Here is a 17,354-nt window from a genome sequence, read left to right as displayed (position 1 = left end):
ACAAAAGGCACAATGCCGACTAAAGTACAAGAAGAGTGAATCTTCTATGAGTTTGTGGTTTGAGCGGCTCCTGGGAGACCAGTATTAGATTCCGATGCACCAGTGCAGGTTTACTGTATCCCTTGGACCTTCACATTGACGATGAAACATAGAAATCGCATCGGATTTGAATGCAAAAGGCACAATGCCAACTTAAATATAGGAAGAGTGAATCTTCTAAGAGTTTGTGGTTTGAGCGGCTCCTGGGAGACCAGTATTAGATTCCGATGCACCAGTGCAGGTTTACTGTATCCCTTGGACCTTCACATTGACGATGAAACATAGAAATCGAATCGGAATAGAATACAAAAAGCACAATGCCGACTTAAGTACAAGAAGAGTGAATCTTCTAAGAGTTTGTGGTTTGATCGGCTCCTGGGAGACCAGTATTAGATTCCGATGCACCAGTGCAGGTCTACTGTATCCCTTGGACCTTCACATTGACGATGAAACATAGAAATCGCATCGGAATTGAATACAAAAGACACAATGCCGTCTTAAGTACAATAAGAGTGAATCTTCTAAGAGTTTGTGGTTTGAGCGGCTCCTGGGAGACCAGTATTAGATTCCGATGCACCAGTGCTGGTTTACTGTATCCCTTGGACCTTCACGTTGACGATGAAACATAAAAATCGCATCGGAATTGAATACGAAAGGCACAATGCCGACTTAAGTACAAGAAGTGTGAATCTTCTAAGAGTTTGTGGTTTGAGCGGCTCCTGGGAGACCAGTATTAGATTCCGATGCACCAGTGCAGGTTTACTGCATCCCTTGGACCTTCACATTGACGATCAAACATAGAAATCGCATCAGAATTGAATACAAAAAGCACAATGCCGACTTAAGTACAAGAAGAGTGAATCTTCTAAGAATTTGTGGTTTGAGCGTCTCCTGGGAGACCAGTATTAGATTCCGATGCACCAGTGCAGGTTTACTGTATCCCTTGGACCTTCACATTGACGATGAAGCATAGAAATCGCATCGGAATTGAATACAAAAGGCACAATGCCGACTTAAGTACAAGAAGTGTGAAACTTCAAAAAGTTTGTGGTTTGAGCGGCTCCTGGGAAACCAGTATTAGATTCCGATGCACCAGTGCAGGTTTACTGTATCCCTTGGACCTTCACATTGACGATGAAACATAGAAATCGCATCGGAATTGAATGCAAAAGGCACAATGCCAACTTAAGTATAGGAAGAGTGAATCTTCTAAGAGTTTGTGGTTTGAGCGGCTCCTGGGAGACCAGTATTAGATTCCGATGCACCAGTGCAGGTTTACTGTATCCCTTGGACCTTCACATTGACGATGAATCATAGAAATCGCATCGGAATTGAATACAAAAGGCACAATGCCGACTTAAGTACAAGAAGAGTGAATCTTCTATGAGTTTGTGGTTTGAGCGGCTCCTGGGAGACCAGTATTAGATTCCGATGCACCAGTGCAGGCTTACTGTATCCCTTGGACCTTCACATTGACGATGAAACATAGAAATCGCATCGGAATTGAATGCAAAAGGCACAATGCCAACTTAAGTATAGGAAGAGTGAATCTTCTAAGAGTTTGTGGTTTGTGCGGCTCCTGGGAGACCGGTATTAGATTCCGATGCACCAGTGCAGGTTTACTGTATCCCTTGGACCTTCACATTGACGATGAAACATAAATATCGAATCGGAATAGAATACAAAAGGCACAATGCCGACTTAAGTACAAGAAGAGTGAATCTTCTAAGAGTTTGTGGTTTGAGCCGCTCCTGGGAGACCAGTATTAGATTCCGATGCACCAGTGCAGGTCTACTGTATCCCTTGGACCTTCACATTGACGATGAAACATAGAAATCGCATCGGAATTGAATACAAAAGGCACAATGCCGACTTAAGTACAAGAAGAGTGAATCTCCTAAGAGTTTGTGGTTTGAGCGGCTCCTGGGAGAACAGTATTAGATTCCGATGCACCAGTGCAGGTTTACTGTATCACTTGGACCTTCACATTGACGATGAAACATAGAAATCGCATCGGAATTGAATACAAAAGGCACAATGCCGACTTAAGTGTAGGTGGAGTGAATCTTCTCAGAGTTTGTGGTTTGAGCGGCTCCTGGGAGACCAGTATTAGATTCCGATGCACCAGTGCAGGTTTACTGTATCCCTTGGACCTTCACATTGACGATGAAACATAGAAATCGCATCGGAATTGAATGCAAAAGGCACAATGCCAACTTAAGTATAGGAAGAGTGAATCTTCTAAGAGTTTGTGGTTTGAGCGGCTCCTGGGAGACCAGTATTAGATTCCGATGCACCAGTGCAGGTTTACTGTATCCCTTGGACCTTCACATTGACGATGAAACATAGAAATCGCATCGGAATTGAATGCAAAAGGCACAATGCCAACTTAAGTATAGGAAGAGTGAATCTTCTAAGAGTTTGTGGTTTGAGCGGCTCCTGGGAGACCAGTATTAGATTCCGATGCACCAGTGCAGGTTTACTGTATCCCTTGGACCTTCACATTGACGATGAATCATAGAAATCGCATCGGAATTGAATACAAAAGGCACAATGCCGACTTAAGTACAAGAAGAGTGAATCTTCTATGAGTTTGTGGTTTGAGCGGCTCCTGGGAGACCAGTATTAGATTCCGATGCACCAGTGCAGGCTTACTGTATCCCTTGGACCTTCACATTGACGATGAAACATAGAAATCGCATCGGAATTGAATGCAAAAGGCACAATGCCAACTTAAGTATAGGAAGAGTGAATCTTCTAAGAGTTTGTGGTTTGAGCGGCTCCTGGGAGACCGGTATTAGATCCCGATGCACCAGTGCAGGTTTACTGTATCCCTTGGACCTTCACATTGACGATGAAACATAAATATCGAATCGGAATAGAATACAAAAGGCACAATGCCGACTTAAGTACAAGAAGAGTGAATCTTCTAAGAGTTTGTGGTTTGAGCGGCTCCTGGGAGACCAGTATTAGATTCCGATGCACCAGTGCAGGTCTACTGTATCCCTTGGACCTTCACATTGACGATGAAACATAGAAATCGCATCGGAATTGAATACAAAAGGCACAATGCCGACTTAAGTACAAGAAGAGTGAATCTCCTAAGAGTTTGTGGTTTGAGCGGCTCCTGGGAGAACAGTATTAGATTCCGATGCACCAGTGCAGGTTTACTGTATCACTTGGACCTTCACATTGACGATGAAACATAGAAATCGCATCGGAATTGAATACAAAAGGCACAATGCCGACTTAAGTGTAAGTGGAGTGAATCTTCTCAGAGTTTGTGGTTTGAGCGGCTCCTGGGAGACCAGTATTAGATTCCGATGCACCAGTGCAGGTTTACTGTATCCCTTGGACCTTCACGTTGACGATGAAACATAAAAATCGCATCGGAATTGAATACGAAAGGCACAATGCCGACTTAAGTACAAGAAGTGTGAATCTTCTAAGAGTTTGTGGTTTGAGCGGCTCCTGGGAGACCAGTATTAGATTCCGATGCACCAGTGCAGGTTTACTGCATCCCTTGGACCTTCACATTGACGATCAAACATAGAAATCGCATCAGAATTGAATACAAAAAGCACAATGCCGACTTAAGTACAAGAAGAGTGAATATTCTAAGAGTTTGTGGTTTGAGCGTCTCCTGGGAGACCAGTATTAGATTCCGATGCACCAGTGCAGGTTTACTGTATCCCTTGGACCTTCACATTGACGATGAAGCATAGAAATCGCATCGGAATTGAATACAAAAGGCAAAATGCCGACTTAAGTACAAGAAGTGTGAAACTTCAAAAAGTTTGTGGTTTGAGCGGCTCCTGGGAAACCAGTATTAGATTCCGATGCACCAGTGCAGGTTTACTGTATCCCTTGGACCTTCACATTGACGATGAAACATAGAAATCGCATCGGAATTGAATGCAAAAGGCACAATGCCAACTTAAGTATACGAAGAGTGAATCTTCTAAGAGTTTGTGGTTTGAGCGGCTCCTGGGAGACCAGTATTAGATTCCGATGCACCAGTGCAGGTTTACTGTATCCCTTGGACCTTCACATTGACGATGAATCATAGAAATCGCATCGGAATTGAATACAAAAGGCACAATGCCGACTTAAGTACAAGAAGAGTGAATCTTCTATGAGTTTGTGGTTTGAGCGGCTCCTGGGAGACCAGTATTAGATTCCGATGCACCAGTGCAGGTTTACTGTATCCCTTGGACCTTCACATTGACGATGAAACATAGAAATCGCATCGGAATTGAATACAAAAGGCACAATGCCGACTTAAGTACAAGAAGTGTGAAACTTCAAAAAGTTTGTGGTTTGAGCGGCTCCTGGGAGAGCAGTATTAGATTGCGATGCACCAGTGCAGGTTTACTGTATCCCTTGGACCTTCACATTGACGATGAAACATAGAAATCACATCGGAATTGAATTCAAAATGCACAATGCCGACTTAAGTACAATAAGAGTTAATCTTCTAAGAGTTTGTGGTTTGAGCGGCTCCTGGGAGAACAGTATTAGATTCCGATGCACCAGTGCAGGTTTACTGTATCCCTTGGACCTTCACATTGACGATGAAACATAGAAATCGCATCGGAATTGAATGCAAAATGCACAATGCCAACTTAAGTATAGGAAGAGTGAATCTTCTAAGAGTTTGTGGTTTGAGCGGCTCCTGGGAGACCAGTATTAGATTCCGATGCACCAGTGCAGGTTTACTGTATCCCTTGGACCTTCGCATTGGCGATGAATCATAGAAATCGCATCGGAATTGAATACAAAAGGCACAATGCCGACTTAAGTACAAGAAGAGTGAATCTTCTATGAGTTTGTGGTTTGAGCGGCTCCTGGGAGACCAGTATTAGATTCCGATGCACCAGTGCAGGTTTACTGCATCCCTTGGACCTTCACATTGACGATCAAACATAGAAATCGCATCAGAATTGAATACAAAAAGCACAATGCCGACTTAAGTACAAGAAGAGTGAATCTTCTAAGAGTTTGTGGTTTGAGCGTCTCCTGGGAGACCAGTATTAGATTCCGATGCACCAGTGCAAGTTTACTGTATCCCTTGGACCTTCACATTGACGATGAAGCATAGAAATCGCATCGGAATTGAATACAAAAGGCACAATGCCGACTTAAGTACAAGAAGTGTGCAACTTCAAAAAGTTTGTGGTTTCAGCGGCTCCTGGGAAACCAGTATTAGATACCGATGCACCAGTGCAGGTTTACTGTATCCCTTGGACCTTCACATTGACGATGAAACATAGAAATCGCATCGGAATTGAATGCAAAAGGCACAATGCCAACTTAAGTATAGGAAGAGTGAATCTTCTAAGAGTTTGTGGTTTGAGCGGCTCCTGGGAGACCAGTATTAGATTCCGATGCACCAGTGCAGGTTTACTGTATCCCTTGGACCTTCACATTGACGATGAATCATAGAAATCGCATCGGAATTGAATACAAAAGGCACAATGCCGACTTAAGTACAAGAAGAGTGAATCTTCTATGAGTTTGTGGTTTGAGCGGCTCCTGGGAGACAAGTATTAGATTCCGATGCACCAGTGCAGGTTTACTGTATCCCTTGGACCTTCACATTGACGATGAAACATAGAAATCGCATCGGAATTGAATGCAAAAGGCACAATGCCAACTTCAGTATAGGAAGAGTGAATCTTCTAAGAGTTTGTGGTTTGAGCGGCTGCTGGGAGACCGGTATTAGATTCCGATGCACCAGTGCAGGATTACTGTATCCCTTGGACCTTCACATTGACGATGAAACATAGATATCGAATCGGAATAGAATACAAAAGGCACAATGCCGACTTAAGTACAAGAAGAGTGAATCTTCTAAGAGTTTGTGGTTTGAGCGGCTCCTGGGAGACCAGTATTAGATTCCGATGCACCAGTGCAGGTCCACTGTATCCCTTGGACCTTCACATTGACGATGAAACATAGAAATCGCATCGGAATTGAATACAAAAGGCACAATGCCGACTTCAGTACAAGAAGAGTGAATCTCCTAAGAGTTTGTGGTTTGAGCGGCTCCTGGGAGAACAGTATTAGATTCCGATGCACCAGTGCAGGTTTACTGTATCACTTGGACCTTCACATTGACGATGAAGCATAGAAATCGCATCGGAATTGAATACAAAAGGCACAATGCCGACTTAAGTGTAGGTGGAGTGAATCTTCTCAGAGTTTGTGGTTTGAGCGGCTCCTGGGAGACCAGTTTTAGATTACGATGCACCAGTGCAGGTTTACTGTATCCCTTGGACCTTTACATTGACGATGAAACATAGAAATCGCATCGGAATTGAATACAAAAGGCACAATGCCGACTTTAGTACAAGAAGACTGAATCTTCTATGAGTTTGTGGTTTGAGCGGCTTCTGGGAGACCAGTATTAGATTCCGATGCACCAGAGCAGGTTTACTGTATCCCTTGGACCTTCACATTGTCGATGAAACGTAGGAATCGCATCGGAATTGAATACAAAAGGCACAATGCCGACTTAAGTATAGGAATAGTGAATCTTCTAAGAGTTTGTGGTTTGAGCGGCTCCTGGGAGACCAGTATTTGATTCCGATGCACCAGTGCTGGTTTACTGTATCCGTTGGACCTTCACATTGACGATGAAACATAAAAATCGCATCGGAATTGAATACAAAAGGCACAATGCCGACTTAAATACAAGAAGAGTGAATCTTCTATGAGTTTGTGGTTTGAGCGGCTCCTGGGAGACCAGTATTAGATTCCGATGCACCAGTGCAGGTTTACTGTATCCCTTGGACCTTCACATTGACGATGAAACATAGAAATCGCATCGGAATTGAATACAAACTGCACAATGCCGTCTTAAGTACAATAAGAGTGAATCTTCTAAGAGTTTGTGGTTTGAGCGGCTCCTGGGAGACCAGTATTAGATTCCGATGCACCAGTGCAGGTTTACTGTATCCCTTGGACCTTCACATTGACGATGAAACATTGAAATCGCATCGGAATTGAATACAAAAGGCGCAATGCCGACTTAAGTACAAGAAGTGTGAAACTTCAAAAAGTTTGTGGTTTGAGCGACTCCTGGGAGAGCAGTATTAGATTCCGATGCACCAGTGCAGGTTTACTGTATCCCTTGGACCTTCACATTGACGATGAAACATAGAAATCACATCGGAATTGAATTCAAAATGCACAATGCCGACTTAAGTACAATAAGAGTGAATCTTCTAAGAGTTTGTGGTTTGAGCGGCTCCTGGGAGACCAGTATTAGATTCCGATGCACCAGTGCAGGTTTACTGTATCCCTTGGACCTTCACATTGACGATGAAACATAGAAATCGAATCGAAATAGAATAAAAAAGGCACAATGAGGACTTAAGTACAAGAAGAGTGAATCTTCTAAGAGTTTGTGGTTTGAGCGGCTCCTGGGAGAACAGTATTAGATTCCGATGCACCAGTGCAGGTTTACTGTATCCCTTGGACCTTCACATTGACGATGAAACATAGAAATCGCATCGGAATTGAATGCAAAATGCACAATGCCAACTTAAGTATAGGAAGAGTGAATCTTCTAAGAGTTTGTGGTTTGAGCGGCTCCTGGGAGACCAGTATTAGATTCCGATGCACCAGTGCAGGTTTACTGTATCCCTTGGACCTTCGCATTGGCGATGAATCATAGAAATCGCATCGGAATTGAATACAAAAGGCACAATGCCGACTTAAGTACAAGAAGAGTGAATCTTCTATGAGTTTGTGGTTTGAGCGGCTCCTGGGAGACCAGTATTAGATTCCGATGCACCAGTGCAGGTTTACTGCATCCCTTGGACCTTCACATTGACGATCAAACATAGAAATCGCATCAGAATTGAATACAAAAAGCACAATGCCGACTTAAGTACAAGAAGAGTGAATCTTCTAAGAGTTTGTGGTTTGAGCGTCTCCTGGGAGACCAGTATTAGATTCCGATGCACCAGTGCAAGTTTACTGTATCCCTTGGACCTTCACATTGACGATGAAGCATAGAAATCGCATCGGAATTGAATACAAAAGGCACAATGCCGACATAAGTACAAGAAGTGTGCAACTTCAAAAAGTTTGTGGTTTCAGCGGCTCCTGGGAAACCAGTATTAGATACCGATGCACCAGTGCAGGTTTACTGTATCCCTTGGACCTTCACATTGACGATGAAACATAGAAATCGCATCGGAATTGAATGCAAAAGGCACAATGCCAACTTAAGTATAGGAAGAGTGAATCTTCTAAGAGTTTGTGGTTTGAGCGGCTCCTGGGAGACCAGTATTAGATTCCGATGCACCAGTGCAGGTTTACTGTATCCCTTGGACCTTCACATTGACGATGAATCATAGAAATCGCATCGGAATTGAATACAAAAGGCACAATGCCGACTTAAGTACAAGAAGAGTGAATCTTCTATGAGTTTGTGGTTTGAGCGGCTCCTGGGAGACAAGTATTAGATTCCGATGCACCAGTGCAGGTTTACTGTATCCCTTGGACCTTCACATTGACGATGAAACATAGAAATCGCATCGGAATTGAATGCAAAAGGCACAATGCCAACTTAAGTATAGGAAGAGTGAATCTTCTAAGAGTTTGTGGTTTGAGCGGCTGCTGGGAGACCGGTATTAGATTCCGATGCACCAGTGCAGGATTACTGTATCCCTTGGACCATCACATTGACGATGAAACATAGATATCGAATCGGAATAGAATACAAAAGGCACAATGCCGACTTAAGTACAAGAAGAGTGAATCTTCTAAGAGTTTGTGGTTTGAGCGGCTCCTGGGAGACCAGTATTAGATTCCGATGCACCAGTGCAGGTCCACTGTATCCCTTGGACCTTCACATTGACGATGAAACATAGAAATCGCATCGGAATTGAATACAAAAGGCACAATGCCGACTTCAGTACAAGAAGAGTGAATCTCCTAAGAGTTTGTGGTTTGAGCGGCTCCTGGGAGAACAGTATTAGATTCCGATGCACCAGTGCAGGTTTACTGTATCACTTGGACCTTCACATTGACGATGAAGCATAGAAATCGCATCGGAATTGAATACAAAAGGCACAATGCCGACTTAAGTGTAGGTGGAGTGAATCTTCTCAGAGTTTGTGGTTTGAGCGGCTCCTGGGAGACCAGTTTTAGATTACGATGCACCAGTGCAGGTTTACTGTATCCCTTGGACCTTTACATTGACGATGAAACATAGAAATCGCATCGGAATTGAATACAAAAGGCACAATGCCGACTTTAGTACAAGAAGACTGAATCTTCTATGAGTTTGTGGTTTGAGCGGCTTCTGGGAGACCAGTATTAGATTCCGATGCACCAGAGCAGGTTTACTGTATCCCTTGGACCTTCACATTGTCGATGAAACGTAGGAATCGCATCGGAATTGAATACAAAAGGCACAATGCCGACTTAAGTATAGGAATAGTGAATCTTCTAAGAGTTTGTGGTTTGAGCGGCTCCTGGGAGACCAGTATTTGATTCCGATGCACCAGTGCTGGTTTACTGTATCCGTTGGACCTTCACATTGACGATGAAACATAAAAATCGCATCGGAATTGAATACAAAAGGCACAATGCCGACTTAAATACAAGAAGAGTGAATCTTCTATGAGTTTGTGGTTTGAGCGGCTCCTGGGAGACCAGTATTAGATTCCGATGCACCAGTGCAGGTTTACTGTATCCCTTGGACCTTCACATTGACGATGAAACATAGAAATCGCATCGGAATTGAATACAAACTGCACAATGCCGTCTTAAGTACAATAAGAGTGAATCTTCTAAGAGTTTGTGGTTTGAGCGGCTCCTGGGAGACCAGTATTAGATTCCGATGCACCAGTGCAGGTTTACTGTATCCCTTGGACCTTCACATTGACGATGAAACATTGAAATCGCATCGGAATTGAATACAAAAGGCGCAATGCCGACTTAAGTACAAGAAGTGTGAAACTTCAAAAAGTTTGTGGTTTGAGCGGCTCCTGGGAGAGCAGTATTAGATTCCGATGCACCAGTGCAGGTTTACTGTATCCCTTGGACCTTCACATTGACGATGAACATAGAAATCACATCGGAATTGAATTCAAAATGCACAATGCCGACTTAAGTACAATAAGAGTGAATCTTCTAAGAGTTTGTGGTTTGAGCGGCTCCTGGGAGACCAGTATTAGATTCCGATGCACCAGTGCAGGTTTACTGTATCCCTTGGACCTTCACATTGACGATGAAACATAGAAATAGAATCGAAATAGAATAAAAAAGGCACAATGCCGACTTAAGTACAAGAAGAGTGAATCTTCTAAGAGTTTGTGGTTTGAGCGGCTCCTGGGAGACCAGTATTAGATTCTGATGCACCAGTGCATGTTTACTGTATCCCTTGGACCTTCACATTGACGATGAAACATAGAAATCGCATCGCAATTGAATACAAAAGGCACAATGCCGACTTAAGTACAAGAAGAGTGAATCTCCTAAGAGTTTGTGGTTTGAGCGGCTCCTGGGAGACCAGTATTAGATTCCGATGCACCAGTGCAGGTTTACTGTATCACTTGGACCTTCACATTGACGATGAAACATAGAAATCGCATCGGAATTGAATACAAAAGGCACAATGCCGACTTAAGTATAGGTAGAGTGAATCTTCTCAGAGTTTGTGTTTTGAGCGGCTCCTGGGAGACCAGTATGAGATTCCGATGCACCAGTGCAGGTTTACTGTATCCCTTGGACCTTCACATTGACGATGTAAGATAGAAATCGCATCGGAATTGAATACAAAAGGCACAATGCATTCTTAAGTATAAGAAGAGTGAATCTTCTAAGAGTTTGTGGTTTGAGCGGCTCCTGGGAGACCAGTATTAGATTCCGATGCACCAGTGCAGGTTTACTGTATCCCTTGGACCTTCACATTGACGATGAAGCATAGAAATCGCATCGGAATTGAATACAAAGTGCACAATGCCGACTTAAGTACAAGAAGAGTGAATCTTCTAAGAGTTTGTGGTTTGAGCGGCTTCTGGGAGACCAGTATTAAATTCCGATGCACCAGTGCAGGTTTACTGTATCCCTTGGACCTTCACATTGTCGATGAAACGTAGAAATCGCATCGGAATTTAATACAAAAGGCACAATGCCGACTTAAGTATAGGAAGAGTGAATCTTCTAAGAGTTTGTGGTTTGAGCGGCTCCTGGGAGACCAGTATTAGATTCCGATGCACCAGTGCAGGTTTACTGTATCCCTTGGACCTTCACATTGACGATGAATCATAGAAATCGCATCGGAATTGAATACAAAAGGCACAATGCCGACTTAAGTACAAGAAGAGTGAATCTTCTATGAGTTTGTGGTTTGAGCGGCTCCTGGGAGACCAGTATTAGATTCCGATGCACCAGTGCAGGTTTACTGTATCACTTGGACCTTCACATTGACGATGAAACATAGATTTCGCATCGGAATTGAATACAAAAGGCACAATGCCGACTTAAGTATAGGTAGAGTGAATCTTCTCAGAGTTTGTGGTTTGAGCGGCTCCTGGGAGACCAGTATTAGATTCCGATGCACCAGTGCAGGTTTACTGTATCCCTTGGACCTTCACATTGACGATCAAACATAGAAATCGCAACAGAATTGAATACAAAAGGCACAGTGCCGATTTAAGTACAAGAAGAGTGAATCTTCTAAGAGTTTGTGGGTTGAGTGTCTCCTGGGAGACCAGTATCAGATTCCGATGCACCAGTGCAGATTTACTGTATTCCTTGGACCTTCACATTGACGATGAAGCATAGAAATCGCATCGGAATTGAATACAAAAGGCACAATGCCGACTTAAGTACGAGAAGTGTGAAACTTCAAAAAGTTTGTTGTTTGAGCGGCTCCTGGGAGACCAGTATTAGATTCCGATGCACCAGTGCAGGTTTACTGTATCCCTTGGACCTTCACATTGACGATGAAACATAGAAATCACATCGGAATTGAATACAAAATGCACAATGCCGACTTAAGTACAATAAGAGTGAATCTTCTAAGAGTTTGTGGTTTGAGCGGCTCCTGGGAGACCAGTATTAGATTCCGATGCACCAGTGCAGGTTTACTGTATCCCTTGGACCTTCACATTGACGATGAAACATAGAAATCGCATCGGAATTGAATGCAAAAGGCACAATGCCAACTTAAGTATAGGAAGAGTGAATCTTCTAAGAGTTTGTGGTTTGAGCGGCTCCTGGGAGACCAGTATTAGATTCCGATGCACCAGTGCCGGTTTACTGTATCCCTTGGACCTTCACATTGACGATGAAACATAGAAATCGCATCGCAATTGAATACGAAAGGCACAATGCCGACTTAAGTACAAGAAGTGTGAATCTTCTAAGAGTTTGTGGTTTGAGCGGCTCCTGGGAGACCAGTATTAGATTCCGATGCACCAGTGCAGGTTTACTGTATCCCTTGGACCTTCACATTGACGATGAAACATAGAAATCGCATCGGAATTGAATACAAAATGCACAATGCCGTCATAAGTACAAGAAGAGTGAATCTTCTAAGAGTTTGTGGTTTCAGCGGCTCCTGGGAGACCAGTATTAGATTCCGATGCACCAGTGCAGCTTTACTGTATCCCTTGGACCTTCACATTGACGATGAAACATAGAAATCGCATCGGAATTGAATACAAAAGGCACAATGCCGACTTAAGTACAAGAAGAGTGAATCTTCTATGAGTTTGTGGTTTGAGCGGCTCCTGGGAGACCAGTATTAGATTCCGATGCACCAGTGCAGGTTTACTGTATCCCTTGGACCTTCACGTTGACGATGAAACATAGAAATCGCATCGGAATTGAATACAAAAGGCACAATGCCGACTTAAGTACAAGAAGAGTGAATCTCCTAAGAGTTTGTGGTTTGAGCGGCTCCTGGGAGACCAGTATTAGATTCCGATGCACCAGTGCAGGTTTACTGTATCCCTTGGACCTTCACATTGACGATGAAACATAGAAATCGCATCGGAATTGAATACAAGAAGCACAATGCCGACGTAAGTACAAGAAGAGTGAAACTCCTATCAGTTTGTGGTTTGAGCGGCTCCTGGGAGACCAGTATTAGATTCCGATGCACCAGTGCAGGTTTACTGTATCCCTTGGACCTTTACATTGACGATGAAACATAGAAATCGCATCGAAATAGAATACGAAAGGCACAATTCCGACTTAAGTACAAGAAGAGTGAATCTTCTAAGAGTTTGTGGTTTGAGCGGCTCCTGGGAGACCAGTATTAGATTCCGATGCACCAGTGCAGGTTTACTGTATCCCTTGGACCTTCACATTGACGATGAAACATAGAAATCGCATCAGAATTGAATGCAAAAGGCACAATGCCAACTTAAGTATAGGAAGAGTGAATCTTCTAAGAGTTTGTGGTTTGAGCGGCTCCTGGGAGACCAGTATTAGATTCCGATGCATCAGTGCAGGTTTACTGTATCCCTTGGACCTTTATATTGACGATGAAACATAGAAATCGCATCGGAATTGAATACAAAATGCACAATGCCGACTTAAGTACAAGAAGACTGAATCTTCTATGAGTTTGTGGTTTGAGCGGCTCCTGGTAGACCAGTATTAGATTCCGATGCACCAGTGCAGGTTTACTGTATCCCTTGGACCTTCACATTGACGATGAAACATAGAAATCGCATCGGAATTGAATGCAAAAGGCACAATGCCAACTTAAGTATAGGAAGAGTGAATCTTCTAAGAGTTTGTGGTTTGAGCGGTTCCTGAGAGACCAGTATTAGATACCGATGAACCAGTGCAGGTTTACTGTATCCCTTGGACCTTCACATTGACGATGAAACATAGAAATCGCATCGCAATTCAATACGAAAGGCACAATGCCGACATAAGTACAAGAAGTGTGAATCTTCTAAGAGTTTGTGGTTTGAGCGGCTCCTGGGAGACCAGTATGAGATTCCGATGCACCAGTGCAGGTTTACTGTATCCCTTGGACCTTCACATTGACGATGTAAGATAGAAATCGCATCGGAATTGAATACAAAAGGCACAATGCATTCTTAAGTATAAGAAGAGTGAATCTTCTAAGAGTTTGTGGTGTGAGCGGCTCCTGGGAGACCAGTATTAGATTCCGATGCACCAGTGCAGGTTTACTGTATCCCTTGGACCTTCACATTGACGATGAAGCATAGAAATCGCATCGGAATTGAATACAAAGTGCACAATGCCGACTTAAGTACAAGAAGAGTGAATCTTCTAAGAGTTTGTGGTTTGAGCGGCTTCTGGGAGACCAGTATTAAATTCCGATGCACCAGTGCAGGTTTACTGTATCCCTTGGACCTTCACATTGTCGATGAAAAGTAGAAATCGCATCGGAATTTAATACAAAAGGCACAATGCCGACTTAAGTATAGGAAGAGTGAATCTTCTAAGAGTTTGTGGTTTGAGCGGCTCCTGGGAGACCAGTATTAGATTCCGATGCACCAGTGCAGGTTTACTGTATCCCTTGGACCTTCACATTGACGATGAAACATAGAAATCGCATCGGAATTGAATACAAAAGGCACAATGCCGACGTAAGTCCAAGAAGAGTGAATCTCCTAAGAGTTTGTGGTTTGAGCGGCTCCTGGGAGACCAGTATTAGATTCCGATGCTCCAGTGCAGGTTTACTGTATCACTCTTACCTTCACATTGACGATGAAACATAGAAATCGCATCGGAATTGAATACAAAAGGCACAATGCCGACTTAAGTATAGGTAGAGTGAATCTTCTAAGAGTTTATGGTTTGAGCGGCTCCTGGGAGACCAGTATTAGATTCCGATGCACCAGTGCAGGTCTACTGTATCCCTTGGACCTTCACATTGACGATGAAACATAGAAATCGCATCGGAATTGAATACAAAAGGCACAATGCCGACGTAAGTCCAAGAAGAGTGAATCTCCTAAGAGTTTGTGGTTTGAGCGGCTCCTGGGAGACCAGTATTAGATTCCGATGCACCAGTGCAGGTTTACTGTATCCCTTGGACCTTCACATTGACGATGAAACATAGAAATCGCATCGGAATTGAATACAAAAGGCACAATGCCGACGTAAGTCCAAGAAGAGTGAATCTCCTAAGAGTTTGTGGTTTGAGCGGCTCCTGGGAGACCAGTATTAGATTCCGATGCACCAGTGCAGGTTTACTGTATCACTTGGACCTTCACATTGACGATGAAACATAGAAATCGCATCGGAATTGAATACAAAAGGCACAATGCCGACTTAAGTATAGGTAGAGTGAATCTTCTCAGAGTTTGTGGTTTGAGCGGCTCCTGGGAGACCAGTATTAGATTCCGATGCACCAGTGCAGGTTTACTGTATCCCTTGGACCTTCACATTGACGATGAAACATAGAAATCGCATCGGAATTGAATACAAAAGGCACAATGCCGACTTAAGTACAAGAAGACTGAATCTTCTATGAGTTTGTGGTTTGAGCGGCTCCTGGGAGACCAGTATTAGATTCCGATGCACCAGTGCAGGTTTACTGTATCCCTTGGACCTTGACATTGACGATGAAACATAGAAATCGCATCGGAATTGAATACAAAAGGCACAATGCCGACTTAAGTATAGGTAGAGTGAATCTTCTCAGAGTTTGTGGTTTGAGCGGCTCCTGGGAGACCAGTATTAGATTCCGATGCACCAGTGCAGGTTTACTGTATCCCTTGGACCTTCACATTGACGATGAAACATAGAAATCGCATCGGAATTGAATACAAAAGGCACAATGCCGACTTAAGTACAAGAAGACTGAATCTTCTAAGAGTTTGTGGTTTGAGCGGCTCCCGTGAGACCAGTATTAGATTTCGATGCACCAGTGCAGGTTTACTGTATCCCTTGGACCTTCACATTGACGATGAAACATAGAAATCGCCTCGGAATTGAATGCAAAAGGCACAATCCCAACTTAAGTATAGGAAGAGTGAATCTTCTAAGAGTTTGTGGTTTGAGCGGCTCCTGGGAGACCAGTATTAGATTCCGATGCACCAGTGCAGGTTTACTGTATCCCTTGGACCTTCACATTGACGATGAAACATAGAAATCGCATCGGAATTGAATGCAAAAGGCACAAAGCCAACTTAAGTATAGGAAGAGTGAATCTTCTAAGAGTTTGTGGTTTGAGCGGCTCCTGGGAGACCAGTATTAGATTCCGATGCACCAGTGCAGGTTTACTGTATCCCTTGGACCTTCACTTTGACGATGAACCATAGAAATCGCAATTGAATTGAATGCAAAAGGCACAATGCCGACTTAATTACAAGAAGAGTGAATCTTCTAAGAGTTTGTGGTTTGAGCGGCTCCTGGGAGACCAGTATTAGATTGCGATGCACCAGTGCAGGTTTACTGTATCCCTTGGACCTTCACATTGACGATGAAACATAGAAATCGCATCGGAATTGAATGCAAAAGGCACAATGACAACTTAAGTATAGGAAGAGTGAATCTTCTAAGAGTTTGTGGTTTGAGCGGCTCCTGGGAGACCAGTATTAGATTCCGATGCACCAGTGCAGGTTTACTGTATCCCTTGGACATTCACATTGACGATGAAACATAGAAATCGCATCGGAATTGAATACGAAAGGCACAATGCCGACTTAAGTACAAGAAGTGTGAATCTTCTAAGAGTTTGTGGTTTGAGCGGCTCCTGGGAGACCAGTATTAGATTCCGATGCACCAGTGCAGGTTTACTGTATCCCTTGGACCTTCACGTTGACGATGAAACATAAAAATCGCATCGGAATTGAATACGAAAGGCACAATGCCGACTTAAGTACAAGAAGTGTGAATCTTCTAAGAGTTTGTGGTTTGAGCGGCTCCTGGGAGACCAGTATTAGATTCCGATGCACGAGTGCAGGTTTACTGCATCCCTTGGACCTTCACATTGACGATCAAACATAGAAATCGCATCAGAATTGAATACAAAAGGTACAATGCCGACTTAAGTACAAGAAGAGTGAATCTTCTAAGAGTTTGTGGTTTGAGCGTCTCCTGGGAGACCAGTATTAGATTTCGATGCACCAGTGCAGGTTTACTGTATCCCTTGGACCTTCACATTGACGATGAAGCATAGAAATCGCATCGGAATTGAATACAAAATGCACAATGCCGACTTAAGTACAAGAAGTGTGAAACTTCAAAAAGTTTGTGGTTTGAGCGGCTCCTGGGAGACCAGTACTAGATTCCGATGCACCAGTGCAGGTTTACTGTATCCCTTGGACCTTCACATTGACGATGAATCATAGAAA

This window comes from Schistocerca nitens, chromosome 3 (assembly GCF_023898315.1).
Source record: "Schistocerca nitens isolate TAMUIC-IGC-003100 chromosome 3, iqSchNite1.1, whole genome shotgun sequence".
Taxonomy (NCBI): domain Eukaryota; kingdom Metazoa; phylum Arthropoda; class Insecta; order Orthoptera; family Acrididae; genus Schistocerca; species Schistocerca nitens.
Note: the sequence above shows the minus strand (reverse complement) of the source record.